Here is a 14,546-nt window from a genome sequence, read left to right as displayed (position 1 = left end):
CACTTCAAGTACAAGCTCAATGCCCCATATTAAGTTTCACTCCTTGATGATGGCCACGTTGACTGGAAGCAAGCCCTCATCTGTCAAGTCACAGGAGAACTCTCCAAAGACGGACTATGTTGTGTTCAGCCAAATTTCACGCTATCACTACAAGATCCTCATCTGCTGCAAGCGTTTGTTCTTTGTGTCCAGATCAAAGAAGTAAACCTGGTTACTAAATCCATTTATGCAACCATCACATCCAGGTGCACGTTCAATCTCCTTCAGAGTACCCTCACCAGTTTCAAGTTGGATTATGGAATAAACTTTCCACTATCCATGAACAAAAACATTATGCAAGTAGGAACAGAAATTTCGAATGAAGAATTTCTACAAGGGTACCCAACAATCGGAGAATTCCTGCAACGCCAGAAGTACAAGGAAAGAAAATCCTGGCAGAGCATATTTTAAAAATATCCTAAAAAACATGCTCACAGGCAGTCCCAGCTACAACTACAACCTACAAGATCATTAAGTCTACCACCGGTATTGCCAACCGTCAGAGCCCTCTCTGAAGAAACTTCATCTCCCAATAGAGATTCGGTAGTAAAAATGATGATAATGACTTCAACCTCATCACCCAAAGTCGAACAAGGAGAAGCAGGGGTTAATTATGTTCTTAGTGGAGATTGGCCCCCAAAAATAGCCTACACCACTACTACATCCGAAGAAATGCAGAAAGGTACACCTAAATTCTGTGCTGATGAAAGCTATCTACTTCTGCACTCGGCCCAGTCATCTAAAACTCAAGATGACAAAACTCGGCTACCTCATCCATTGGAGCACATATGCAGAAAAGCATTTCAGGAAAATCGAAAAGCAACTCTAAACAGTACAGGCTAACATGGAAATAGTCAAGTCCATGTTAAACAGTGAAAGGAAGGAACTTAAGGCTCAAGCAAAGGAAGCCTTAAAGGCACATTCTCAAAATTTGTCGACTCGTGAAATAAGCCCTCACTCTCTTGGAAATCGACAAAAATCAGTAGCATACAAAGACTTTTATCTCATGCCAAATTTCAAGAATGCTGATATGAAGATGTTCCAAAATTAGCGTCACAACAGACCACCAGAAGTCAAAAAACATGTGCTCTCATTTGGTTCCGAAATACCGATTCTGAACATTGATACATGCCCAACCACGAAGGTAGCAGAAGTAATTAGATTATGGGCACAACATCTACACATGGTGGTAACTAAAAAACGTCTGTCTCTAGACCAGGCATGGAGAATTTCACCGTTTACATTCTCAGGACGAGTGGCAAATTGGTGGAAATTCTTGCCAGACGCCGAGAAAGTCGAAATTATGAATGATGATTTGTCAGTCTTGGGCAACCGCATCATTCTAGAATTTCAGCCCAACCTTCTAGCACATCAGTCTTCTGATTGGTTAATGTTTACAAAGAGAAAGTTGAAGGAACTCAGCCAATTTGAGCAATATGCTGAAGATTATCTCAACGAAGCATATCTCCTAGGAGCACATGCCCTCTCAACAATTGGTATGTCCTTTCTTGCTTCGTTACCAGAATCACTTGGTAACATTGTGCTAGATAAATTGTCACATAGAAATATCTTGGTTGAAAGTTTGAATCTAGTCGACCTACAACAAATTGTTCGACAAGAGATAAAAAAGCTCTGTTACAGACTTAAGGCAAACACCGAACTGCCTAAAGTTGGAAGAAATATTTGCAGTCAGATTGACGGAGCAAAAGAACACAATCTGCCAAAAAGATTCAAACCAAGGTTCAGACGAACCAAAACGAGGAGGCCATTCAAACCATATAGATTCTTCAGAAGAAGAAGAAACAGTGACAAGAAAAAGGACGATAGGTGTTTTACCTGTCGAAAGAAGGGCCTTTATGTTAACAAATGCCCCAGCAGAGCTCCTCGACAAATCAAAATGATGTTTGAAGTCCCTGACATAGAACAAGACTGGGATTTGATCGAAAATGAAGAAGAATTCGAAGAATGCCTCAAGAACAAAAATGTGTTTTATCTAGAAAGAGAAGAAGAAGATGATGAAACATTGAGCACCCTTAGCATTGCAGAATCATCGTCAGAGGCAGCAGGACACATTTTTATGGTCGCCAAAACAAAAGGGAATGAAGTCATGCTATCAAAAGAGTATGAATCAGAACCCGAAGAGTCAGATTGCAAAAGCGAATTTTGCAATAATTTCGCAACAACGAGTCCCTATGAAATCATTCACAGTGACAGTAGTAACACTGACTCGGACGATTCGGCATCCGGCGAATCAGAAAATGAAAGAGTTTATTCTGAAGATGAAGTCCCAATATCCCCAAAGCATCAGGAAAAATGTGCAGTCTCAGAAAAGATGGCAAAGGCTATAGAAAAAAAAGGTACTACTCTGATCAATTTTCAGAATTTTACACCAAAAAGTAGCCTAAGAAATTCTGAGATTAAGCAGATCAAAAAAATGTCCTTATCCGATCTTTCCATTATTATCCCAGTCCAAATTGCTGTGGGATAAAAGAAGAAAATGAAAAAAAGGACAAGCCTTCATCGACACTGGTGCAAATATGAATTTTTGCAAAAGGGAGATAATTAGCGATTGGCTATATTACCCCAAAGGAACCAGAGTTGAAACTATGAATGGCGAAAGAAGGCTCCATTATTTTGCTCTCAATGTTCTAGTTAAACTCGAAAAAAAAACAATCAGTGCAAATTTTGTACAGATCGATGATGCCGGACATGACATTGGGCTCGGGTTAGTAACTCTAGACGAAATTGGCCCATATACTATATGCAAGGATTGCATTGTGTTCCAAATAGGAAAGGAACAACAAGTTGTTTCCAGGTTGTCTGCCCCTTTCAAACGGATGCAAAACAAAAGAAGAAACAAAGAGGACAAAAACAACCACATGACTTTACTTCAAATCATGAAGCAAGAGCTTCAATTTGAAGAAGAAATTGAAAGGATCAAGGCTATCAAAGCCATAAATCTTTTACCAGGACAAAGAATAGATTGCTTGCCTGAGTTCACACAAGTGGTAGAAAGATTGAAGTCTTGTTGTGTTGAACACCCATTGCAGTTTTGGGACAATGACTCCCGAACAACACACATACCAACTATACATAATATTCCTCTACAGAGCAAACCTATTGTGGGTTCTGAACTCGATAGAAAAGAGATTATATCTCAAATACAGGAATTGGAAGAAAAAGGTCTGATTCAAAAATCTGAGTCACACTATGCAAGCGCAAGCTTTATAGTCAGAAATCATGCTGAAATCAAGAGAGGTAAAGCTAGAATGGTTATTAACTACATTCCTCTGAACAGCGTGACTATAGATATAAAATGGCTTTTACCAAACAAAGAAGTCCTAATACAAAGGGTAGCCCAAGACAAGATTTTCTCTAAATTCGATTGCAAGTCGGACTATCACCAGATTAAGGTTGCAGAAGAAGATAGACACAAAATGGCTTTCTACACTCTGCTTGGCTTGTACGAATGGTTGGTTATGCCATTTGGACTTAAAAATGCACCCTCACAGTTTCAAAGACGCATGGATGAAATTTTCAAAGGTTATGATTTTATCATTAACTATATTGACGATTTCTTAATAGCCTCAGAAACTGTAGATGAGCATTTGCAGCACCTCACAATCTTCGCAGAAATATGTGAGAAGCATGGCATCGGGCTTTCCAAAACAGAAGATAAATTCCAACTGGCCAAACGAGAAATTGAATTTCTCAGAATCAAGCTCAAAGAAGGAAGAATAACCATGCAAGATCATGTGCTGAAAAAGATCAAGCAATTTTCAAATCAGCTCGAAGACAAGCTACAATGCCAAAGGTTCCTTAGATGCCTCAATTATGTAGGAAACTACATTCAAAATTTATCACAAAAAACAAAGGCAATCCGCAAGGTAATGCATCATGAGCTGTACAAATGGAATCAAGCAGCCACAGAAGCAGTGATGTTATTGAAAGAAGACTGCCAGAGCTCGAGCCTGCCTTTGTCGGGCCATATGTCCTCTCCACATATGCATCAAATGACACATGGGCAGCCATTCTGATAAAGAAAGATGGCAACCAAGAAAAGGTATGTTTTTATACTAGCGGACAATTCAAAACTAATGAGATCAATTATTGGCCTGCAGAGAAGGAAATCTTGGCTGCGATCAGAGGGTTAGAAAAGTTTCACCCTTATTTGATTGGAGAAAAATTCATACTCAGAACGGATTCACAAAACCTATCCGTACTGCTCAAGAGAAAAATCACTAGCAGTCCAAAATTACGAAGGTTTGCCTGGTGGCAATTTCTGCTTTCACAATATGATTTTACAATTGATCTGGTAAAATGAGTACACCATTTGTTACCAAACGCCTTAGCAAGAGAATGCAAAATGATGAGATCCACTGGCAGGCAGTGGGAAGACTGGCTAGTAGACACACCAGAGCAAAGATGGAAGGTTTGCCAGAAGTTTACAAAACTCTATCAGGAATTTGCAGATGCAGCAGAAGGTCGCTATCCAAATCTGGATTTTTACAAGACCAGCTGCAGGAAGAATTACTTGCATTGTCAATAACCTAAAATGGACCTCATTCGAACCAGAACTTTTGTTAAGGGCCATTGACAAAGCTATACTGGACAATCTAATCCTCCACAGGAAGCAATTGTGTGCTAACAATGTATCTAGATATTTTTTGAATTTTATTGCAGGTCCAAAGTGGGAAGAAGCTCTGTGCCGGAAATCTCAGAGAATCAACTTTGTTGATTATCCCGAAGTTGCAATCTTCCAAGATGAAGAACTCATGTATAAGAATATCTCAAAAACAAAGGAGTTTGAAGAGTGCTGCACAACACTAGAGCAAATCACAAAGGAGATGCGCAAATGTCAGAACTGCCGCATCCAGACTAAAGGTTTCTGCCTTGTTATATGTTGTGTGTATACTATAATATGTTAATATATCCCATATACATATACATATATATATATATATATATATATATATATATATATATATATATATATATATATATATATATATATATATATATGTTACTATATCTATAGATAACATATATATGCTAACTGAACATATAATATGCTATATACTAACATATATAATATATTATATATTATTATACATAACATATGTATGTTATGTCTAATAATATACAGTACTATAAGATACTATATAATATAACATATATAACATATTATATAATATATATATTAACATATATAATATAACATATGTATATATACATATAACACATATATAACATATTATAAACATATATTATATATGTGTTATTATAATATATGTATGTTAATATATATTATTATATATGTATTATAATATAATGTATTATAATAAACACATAACATATTCCTTGTACTTCTGGCATTGCAGGAATTCTCCGATTGCTGGGTACCCTTGTAGAAATCCTTCATTCGAAATTTCCGTTCCTACTTGCATAATGTTTTTGTTCATGGATAGTGGAAAGTTTATTCCATAATCCAACTTGAAACTGGTGATGGTACTCTGAAGGAGATTGAACGTGCACCTAGATGTGATGGTTGCATAAATGGATTTAACAACCAGGTTTACTTCTTTGATCTGGACACAGAGAACAAACGCTTGCAACAGATGAGGATCTTGTAGTGACAGCGTGAAATTTGGCTGAACACAACATAGTCTGTCTTTGGAGAGTTGGGAGAAAGACTCACCTGATTCCACTTCCTTGGATATATTATAATAACACTTATATATTATGTGTTATATAACAGATATTAACATATAACACATAATTTATGTCTTATAACGCATATAATAACATATTATATTAATATATGTTATGTACATAATATTATTATATTATGTTATAACTGTATAACACATATATAATTATATATAATATATGTTATAATATACTATATAATAATATAACACATATATGTTACATATATTCATATATTATTGGTAATATATAATATGTTATACATAGTATATATCATAATATATATTATAACATAAATTATAGTATATATTATAAACACATAACATATATTTATATATATATTATATATGTATGGCAGATATGTTTTATAGTAACACATGCTTGTTATAATTTACGTATGATATAGATATGTGCATGTGTATATCTATATGTTCTTTTATTATATGTACGTAATATATATATATATATATTTATTACACATTTGTTATATAGTATATATACATGTCATGTGTGTATGTTATATATGTGTTCTGTTTTAATATATTTTACATATATATATATATTATAACTATTTATGTCATATAGTATAATATCATACAAAGGGGGGAACGGGGGAAACAAACAGTAAGGGGGGAACGGGGGAAACAAACAGTAAGGGGTGAAGCAAACAGGGCTAAGGGTGAAGGGGAGAACAAACAGGGCGTTTGGATTAACAGGAAGAGGAGCCGCGGTTGCACAATACCACTGAAGGATTGCCAAAGGATAATGAAACCCAATGTTGCAAAGGCGAACACTCACTCAGGACTTAGCGTCTCTCTCTGCTTACAGCAAAGGGAAAAACTGAAGTTTGCACAAGGCAAGAAGATGCTCAAAAGACCGATGCCTTGTAAGGGGCTCGGTGGTATCATTATATACACGTCGAGTGAAAGTACAATAATTTAGCGAATAAATTCGCCAGCCAAAAAGTAGTCTACTTTTAAAAAGAAAACAGTGACGAGATAAGCTTTACAAGATTCATCACTACAATGATTAAAAAAGACAAAAATGACTCAGCACAAGGACATCTGCTTTCGGTGCACTGATTAGAAGACGACAGAGAATTCTGGCAAAGGCAATATTCTTGTCGGATTTTGTCGTCATTCTTTTGTCTCGCTGCTTTCTGCCTCAAATTCCAATATTCGTCTTACTGCCCATTCGTGATGAAGACAGAAACCTTTTTTTTGGACACGGCAGTTTTGGCATTTGCGCATTTCCTTCGTGATTTGTTCAAGGGTTGTGCAACTTGCTTCAAATTCTTTAGTTTTTGGGATGTTCTTGTAAATGAGTTCTTCGTCTTGGAAGATAGCGACTTCAGGGTAATCAACAAAGTTGATTCTCTGCAGTTTTCGGCATAAGGCTTCTTCCCACTTAGTACCTGCAATGAAATTAAAAAATTCCCTAGACACATTGTTAGCAAATAATTGTCGTCTGTGAAGGATCAGATTATCAAGCACGGCTTTGTCAATGGCCCAGAGTAACAGTTCTGGTTCAAGTGAGGTCCATTTGAGATTGTTGACGATGCAGGTGATCCTTCCTGCTGCGGTATAGTAGAAATCCAAATTTGGATAGCGGCCTTCTGCAGCATCAGCAAAGTCTGGATAGAGTTTTCGGACCCTTTGGCAGACCTTCCATTCTGGAGTGTCTACGTGCCAATCTTCCCATTGTCGACCCGTGGATCTCATCATTTTACATTCTCGAGTGAGGGCGTCTGGTAGTGAATGATGTGTTCCTTTCACCAGATCTATTGTAAAGTTATACTGAGACAGTAAAAATTGCCACCATGCAAACCTTTGAAGCTTTGGACTGCTCGTAATTTTTCTTTTGAGCAGTACTGACAGATTCTGAGAATCTGTTCTCAGTATAAATTTCTCACCAATTAAGTAAGGGTGAAACTTTTCCAACCCTCGGATTGCTGCCAGAATTTCTTTCTCTGCAGGCCAATAATTAATTTCATTAGATTTAAACTGCCCGCTGGTATAGAAACATACCTTTTCACTGTTGCCTTCTTTCTTTAGGAGAACTACCGCTCATGTATCGTTTGAAGCATCTGTGGAGAGGACAAATGGTCCAACAAAAGCGGGCTCAAGTTCTGGCAATTTCTGGCATTCTTCTTTTAATAAGAGTACGGCTTCAGTAGCCGCTTTGTTCCATTCATAGGGCTCGTGATGCATGACCTTCCGGATTGCCTGAGTTTTTTGAGAGAGATTTTGTATGTAGTTTCCTACATAGTTAAGGCATCCGAGGAACCTTTGGCATTGTAGTTTGTCTTCGAGCTGATTCGGGAATTGCTCGATCTTTTTCAGCACATGATCCTGCATGATTATCTTTCCTTCTTTGAGTTTAATACCTAAAAACTCAATTTCTCGTTTGGCTAGTTGAAACTTTTCATCACTTTTGGATAGCCCAATACTATGCTTCTCACATAATGTTGCAAAGGTTGTAAGGTGCTGCAAGTGCTCGTCAACAGTGTCTGAAATTATCAAAAAATCATCAATATAGTTAATGATAAAATCATAGCCCTTGAAGATTTCATCCATTCTTTGCTGGAACTGAGATGGAGCATTTTTAAGACCAAATGGCATGACCAGCCATTCGTACAGGCCATTGGGAGTATAGAACGCCGTTTTGTGTATGTCCTCTTCGGCGATCTTGATCTGGTGGTATCCTGACTTGCAGTCAAATTTAGAAAAAAAATTTCCCTGAGCCGCTCTTTGTATTAAGACTTCTTTGTTGGGTAAGGGCCACTTTATATCAACCGTCACACTGTTTAGAGGAATATAGTTTATGACCATTCTTGCTTTTCCTCTCTTGATCTCAGCATGGTTTCGAACTATGAAGCTTGCGCTTGCATAGTGAGATTTGGATTTCCGAATAAGGCCCCTTTCTTCGAGTTCCTGTATTTGAACTAGTATCTCTTTTCTGTCTAGTTCAGAGCCTACGATGGGCCTGCTTTGTACAGGAATATTGTGCACAGTTGGTATATGAGTGGTGGGAGAGTCTTTGGCCCAAAATTGTAAAGGATGCTCCACACAACAGGACTTTAATTTTTCTACCACTTGTTTGAACTCAGGTAGACAGTCTATTCTTTGTCCTGGTAGCAAATTTATCGCCTTAATGGCTTTGATCATTTCTACTTCTTCTTCAAAGTCGAGCTCTTGCTTCATGATTTGAAGCAAAGTCATATTGTGTTTTCGGTCATCTTTCTTTCCTTTTTTATTCTGCATTCTTTTGAAAGAGGCGGACAGTCTCAGAACAACTTGTTGTTCTTTTCCGATTCTAAACACAATGCAGTCTTTGCAAATTGTGTAGGGTCATATTTCATCCAAAGTAACTGACCCTAATCCAATATCATGTCCGGCGTCATCAATCTGTACAAAATTTGTACTGATCGTTTTTTCCCCTATTTTAACCTGGACATTTCACGCAAAATTGTGAAGACTTCGTTCACCATTCATGGTTTCGACTCTGGTTCCTTCTGGATAATATAGCCAATTGCTAATTATCTCCTTTTTGCAAAAATTCATGTTGGCACCAGTGTCGATGAAAGCTTGTCCTTTTTTCCATTTACCGTTTTTATCCGCAACTATTTGAACTGGGATGATTACGGAAATGTCAAATAAGGACATCTTCTTAATCTGTTTGATCTCAGAGTTTTTGAGGCTATTTTTAGGTGTAAAATCCCAAAAATTAATTGGAATTGTACCTTTGTCTAGCAGAGCCTTTGCGACTTTTTCTGAGACCGCCCACTTCTCTTGTTGTTTTGGGGCTATGGGCACTTCATTGTCTGAGTAGATTCCTCTGTCAATGTCTGACCCAGATTCAGAGGTTGAATTATCCGAGCTGCTGCTGTTGTCTTGGATAATTTCATAAGGACTGGTGGTAGCAAAATTATTGCAGAACTCGCTTTTGCAATCGAACTCTTCGGGTTCAGATTCTGATTCTGCAATTAATACTTCTTTGCCTTTTTTGCCTACCATGCAGATGTGTCCACCAGCTTCTGAAGATGATTCTGTACTTATGCTTATGATTTCATCATCTTCTTCTTCTTCTTCAGCAGCCAAATAAAACACATTTCGATTTTTGAGGCATTCCTCAAACTCTACTTCGTTCTCGATCAGGTCTCAATCTTGTTCAATTTCTGGGACTTCGAACATCATTTTAATTTGGCGAGGAGCTCTATTTGGGCATTTGTTGGCATAGTGCCCTTTTTTGCGACATGCAAAACATCGGTCATCTTTTTTGTTGTCACTGCTTCTCCTTTGTCGGAAAAATCTGTAAGGCTTGAACGGTCGCCTTGATTTGGTTCGTCTGAACCTTCGAAATCTTGGTTTGAATTTCTTTGGCAAATTGTGTTCTTCTGCTCCATCAATCTGACCGCAAATATTTTTTCCAACTTTTGGCAATTCATGGTTTGCCTTGAGTCTGTAACAGAGTTTTTTGATCTCTTGCCGAACCACTTGTTGGAGATCAACTAAATTCAGATTTTCTACCAAGATGTTGCGATGTGATAACTCATCAAGGACAATATTACCCAATGATTTGGGTAAAGAAGCAAGAAAAGACATACCGATTGTTGAGAGGGCATGAGCGCCTAGCCGATAGGCTTCGTTGAGATAGTCCTCTGCATATTGCTCGAATTGGCTTATGTCTTTCAGCTTTCTTTTGGTAAACATCAGCCAATCTGATGATTGATGTGCTAGAAGGTTTGGCTGAAACTCGAGAATGATGCGGTTGCCTAAGACTGCTAGATCATCATTCATAATTTCACTTTTCTCCGTGTCTGGCAAGAACTTCCACCAATTTGCTACTCGTCCTGAAAATGTAAACGGTAAGATTCTCCATGCTTGATCTGGAGATAACCGTTTTTGGGTTACCACCATGTGTAGATGTTGTGCCCATAATCTGATGACTTCGGCTACCTTTGTGGTAGGGCATGTGTCAATGTTTAGAATTGGGATTTCTGAACCCAGAGAAATCACATGTTTCTTGACCTCGGGTGGTTTGTTATGACGCTGATTCTGAAACATCTTCATATCAGCGTCTTTGAAATTTGGCATAAGATAAAAATCTTTATATGCCACTGGTTTTTGCCGACTTCCGAGAATATATGAACTGGTTTCTCGAATCGACAGATTTTGGGAGTGAGCTTTTAAGGCTTCCTTTGATTTGGCCTTAAGCTCCTTTCTTTCTCCATTTATCATGGACTTGACAGCTTCCATGTTAGCTTCTACTATTTGGAGTTGTTCTTCAATTCGTCGGAAATGCTTTTCTGCATATGTGCTCCAATGGATGAGGTAGTTTAGCTGTCGAGTTTTGTCATCTTGGGTTTTAGGAGACTGGGCTGAATGCAGGAGTAGATAGCTTACGTCTGCACGGAACTCTGGTGTTCCTTTCTGCATTTCTTCAGCTGTAGTTGTGGTGTAGGCCATTTTTGGGGGCCAATCTCCAGTAGTAACATAACCAGGACTGCTTTCTCCTGGTTCGGTTTTGGGTGATGATGTTGAAGTCATCATCATCATTTTTACTGCCGAATCCCTATTGGGGGATAAAAGTTCTTCAGAGATAGTTCTGACCGTTGGCAGTACCTGTGGTAAACTTAAAGATCTTGTGGGCTGTAGCTGCAGCTGGGACTGTCTGTGAGCATGTTTTTCTGGGTATTTTGAAAATATGCTTTGCCAAGATTTTCTTTCCTTGTACTTCTGGTGTTGTAAGAATTCTCCAATTGCTGGATACCCTTGTAGATACCCTTCATTTGAAATTTCGACTCCTACTTGCATGATGTTCTTGTTCATGGATAATGGAAAATTGATTCCATAATCCAGTCTAAAGCTGGTGAGGGTGCTTTGCAGGAGGTTGAACGTGCACCTGGAAGTGATGGTAGCATAGATGGATTTGGCTACCAGGTTTACCTCTTTGATTTGAACGCATAGCACAAAAGCTTGAAGGAGGTGAGGATCTTGTAGTGACAGCGTGAAGTTTGGCTGAACACAACAGAGACTGTCTTTGGAGAGTTCTCCGGTAAACTGACAGATAAGAGCTTGCTTCCAATCCACGTGGCGCACATCAAGGAGAGAAATCAAATATGGAGCGTTAAGCTCATACTTGAAATGAGGTTTTACCAAAACATCGATTTGCCCGAGATGGACAAACTTGTAGCCTTTTGTAACCCAGCTTTGAACGTCTTCCTTAGTAAAAAAGGGAAGAAAAACAGGTCTGATTCCACTTCCTTGGATTGAAAGTGAAACTTCTGTCTGTTTAACTGATCTTTGAATTTTCATAATATTGCCAGGTAATAAATAGAGATCATTTTTCTTTATACCTGGGAAAGATACCTCTTTGTTTTCATCAGAGGATTCAATCTCATGTTCTATGAGAGCTGTATGAATCTCTGAGATTTCAGTAGAAGGACCGGCTTCAGAAATTGAATGCCTGCCGGATTGCACTCGAGCTAGCATTTTCATCTGTGGATGCTGACTCCGGGGTTCCTTCCATAAGAAGCTGGATTCATCTACCAAGATTTTCTTTGTACGAATTTTTTGAGGTAGATGACAGGATGCGTGACTGCATGATGAGTCATCATCATGGTCTGGATGACCATGTCTGCACTCATGCTCATCGTCACTGTCTGGAACTATATGTTCAACCAAGTGTGGTTCATGTTCTTCGATACATTCAATTTCATGCTCAGGATCAGCCCATCTGCTGAGGTGGTTCCAATCTATGCGCTCGTCAAAAACAGCTTTTATATGGATCTGTTCTCCAAACCAGTGTGGTACCTTGCTGAGAGTGCAGAATATGGGGACAAACATGTTATCCTCATTTGGGTCTGGCACAATATGTTTGAGGCCGAAGAACTGTTTTTCCTTTTCCATCAAAGACATGAAATAACCGCCCCAACCCGTGATATCTTGGATACTGCAAGATGGTCCTCGCCATTCTTCGAGGATGGTAGCATCATCCCATGAAGGAAGCATAGCTTTGTTCAAGGCAATCAAAACTTTGCGTTTGCACCACGGGGCATAAGGTGAACTTTCAGTCATCTGCGCAACTTCAACACATTTGAAGTCGACAGAGCGATCAGGCACGATTCCTGAGGGATAGTGATCCTTGAGGCTCCAGAACTGGGCTCCGTGAATGTAACCTTGTTGAAGGCTATCATAGACAACTTGATTATACATAGGTTTTTGTCCTGGAAGGATGGGATCTTCCGGGTAACATTCATTGTAATGTTTGACAAACTGAGATGTTTGTGGTTGAGGTAACTTTGGAATGGGTGTCTGTGGACTGAAAAACTGTTTGAGTAGGTTTGTGGGTGTGGTGGATGAAGCGGTTGAGGTTGAACTGAGGGGGTTACTCGAGGTTGAGGATGAGGCCATGGCTCTGATACCAAAGGGGGGAACGGGGAAACAAACAGTAAGGGGGGAACGGGGGAAACAAACAGTAAGGGGTGAAGCAAACAGGGCTAAGGGCGAAGGGGAGAACAAACAGGGCGTTTGGATTAACAGGAAGAGGAGCCGCGGTTGCACAATACCACTGAAGGATTGCCAAAGGATAATGAAACCCAATGTTGCAAAGGCGAACACTCACTCAGGACTTAGCGTCTCTCTCTGCTTACAGCAAAGGTATATATATATATATATATATATATATATATATATATATATATTATAACTATTTATGTCATATAGTATAATATCATATACATACAACTATATTTACACATTATATACACAATATATTAAAACAGGAATGCGTGTGAATAAATGAAAGTTAAACAATGTGCAAGTCACATACATCTTTGTTTCTCACAAAATAATGTAATAGGACAACAATAAATCAAATTTGTGGTTTCTTATGATAAATAATGTGATATATGTCAATTATATATATATATATATATATATATATATATATATATATATATATATATATATATCATACAGTTGATATTATGAAAATCAAATGCACAAAATGAATTTTATGTGATTTTGACGTAATAATTCCAATTTTAAACATTGGGTTTCAATGATTTTTTATGCTTATATTTTTTTATTCAATCAGATTTATGAAGAAAGTGTTAAAATGTAGGCCGTTCGTAAGTCGGTTCGGACTGGGCTTAGCCGATCTCGATAGGAGTGAACCGAGCTCATCCAAAGCACAAGTTAGGGTTTTTGTATTACTTGGTTAAGGCCGCGTTTGCTTTTGAAATTGACTCAGTATAGCTCAATGCCCACTCAATATAGCTCAATGCCCACTCAGTATAACAAATTTAAACCAAACGCGGTCAAAGATCCAGGACTCGACCCACGTCAACACTTTGAATCGATTCTTTGACTTCAACCCAAATTTCTCGAGCCATACGCAACTAAGACAACTTCATTATTTTTTTTCAAAAAGTATATAAAGATAATATTCTATTAACAAACAAAAACAATTATTAACTATTAATGATAATTTCAAAATGATAGTTTGTAAACCTTTGAGCGATGACTTTCACTATTGATTGATTATTTTATGATGACCAATGAGGATTTGGTCCCTTTTGGCATTTGTATTGATGACCATAGCGGCAATTGCTATCTGCAGACTACGATTTCTAGTTGTCGATCAAAGAAATATGGAAGCTCAACTCCTCACGGGACCTACGGGACGACGACAAGGAGAGAATGATGGGTCGGGGAAGATTGAAAGGAAACAAAAAAAAAAAAACTTTGTATGGCACCAATTAATACATCTGTTCTCTCTGCATATTGAGTTAA

This window comes from Nymphaea colorata, chromosome 6 (assembly GCF_008831285.2).
Source record: "Nymphaea colorata isolate Beijing-Zhang1983 chromosome 6, ASM883128v2, whole genome shotgun sequence".
Taxonomy (NCBI): domain Eukaryota; kingdom Viridiplantae; phylum Streptophyta; class Magnoliopsida; order Nymphaeales; family Nymphaeaceae; genus Nymphaea; species Nymphaea colorata.
The sequence above is the reverse complement of the archived record's forward strand: the minus strand, read 5'-3'. Positions refer to the sequence as shown.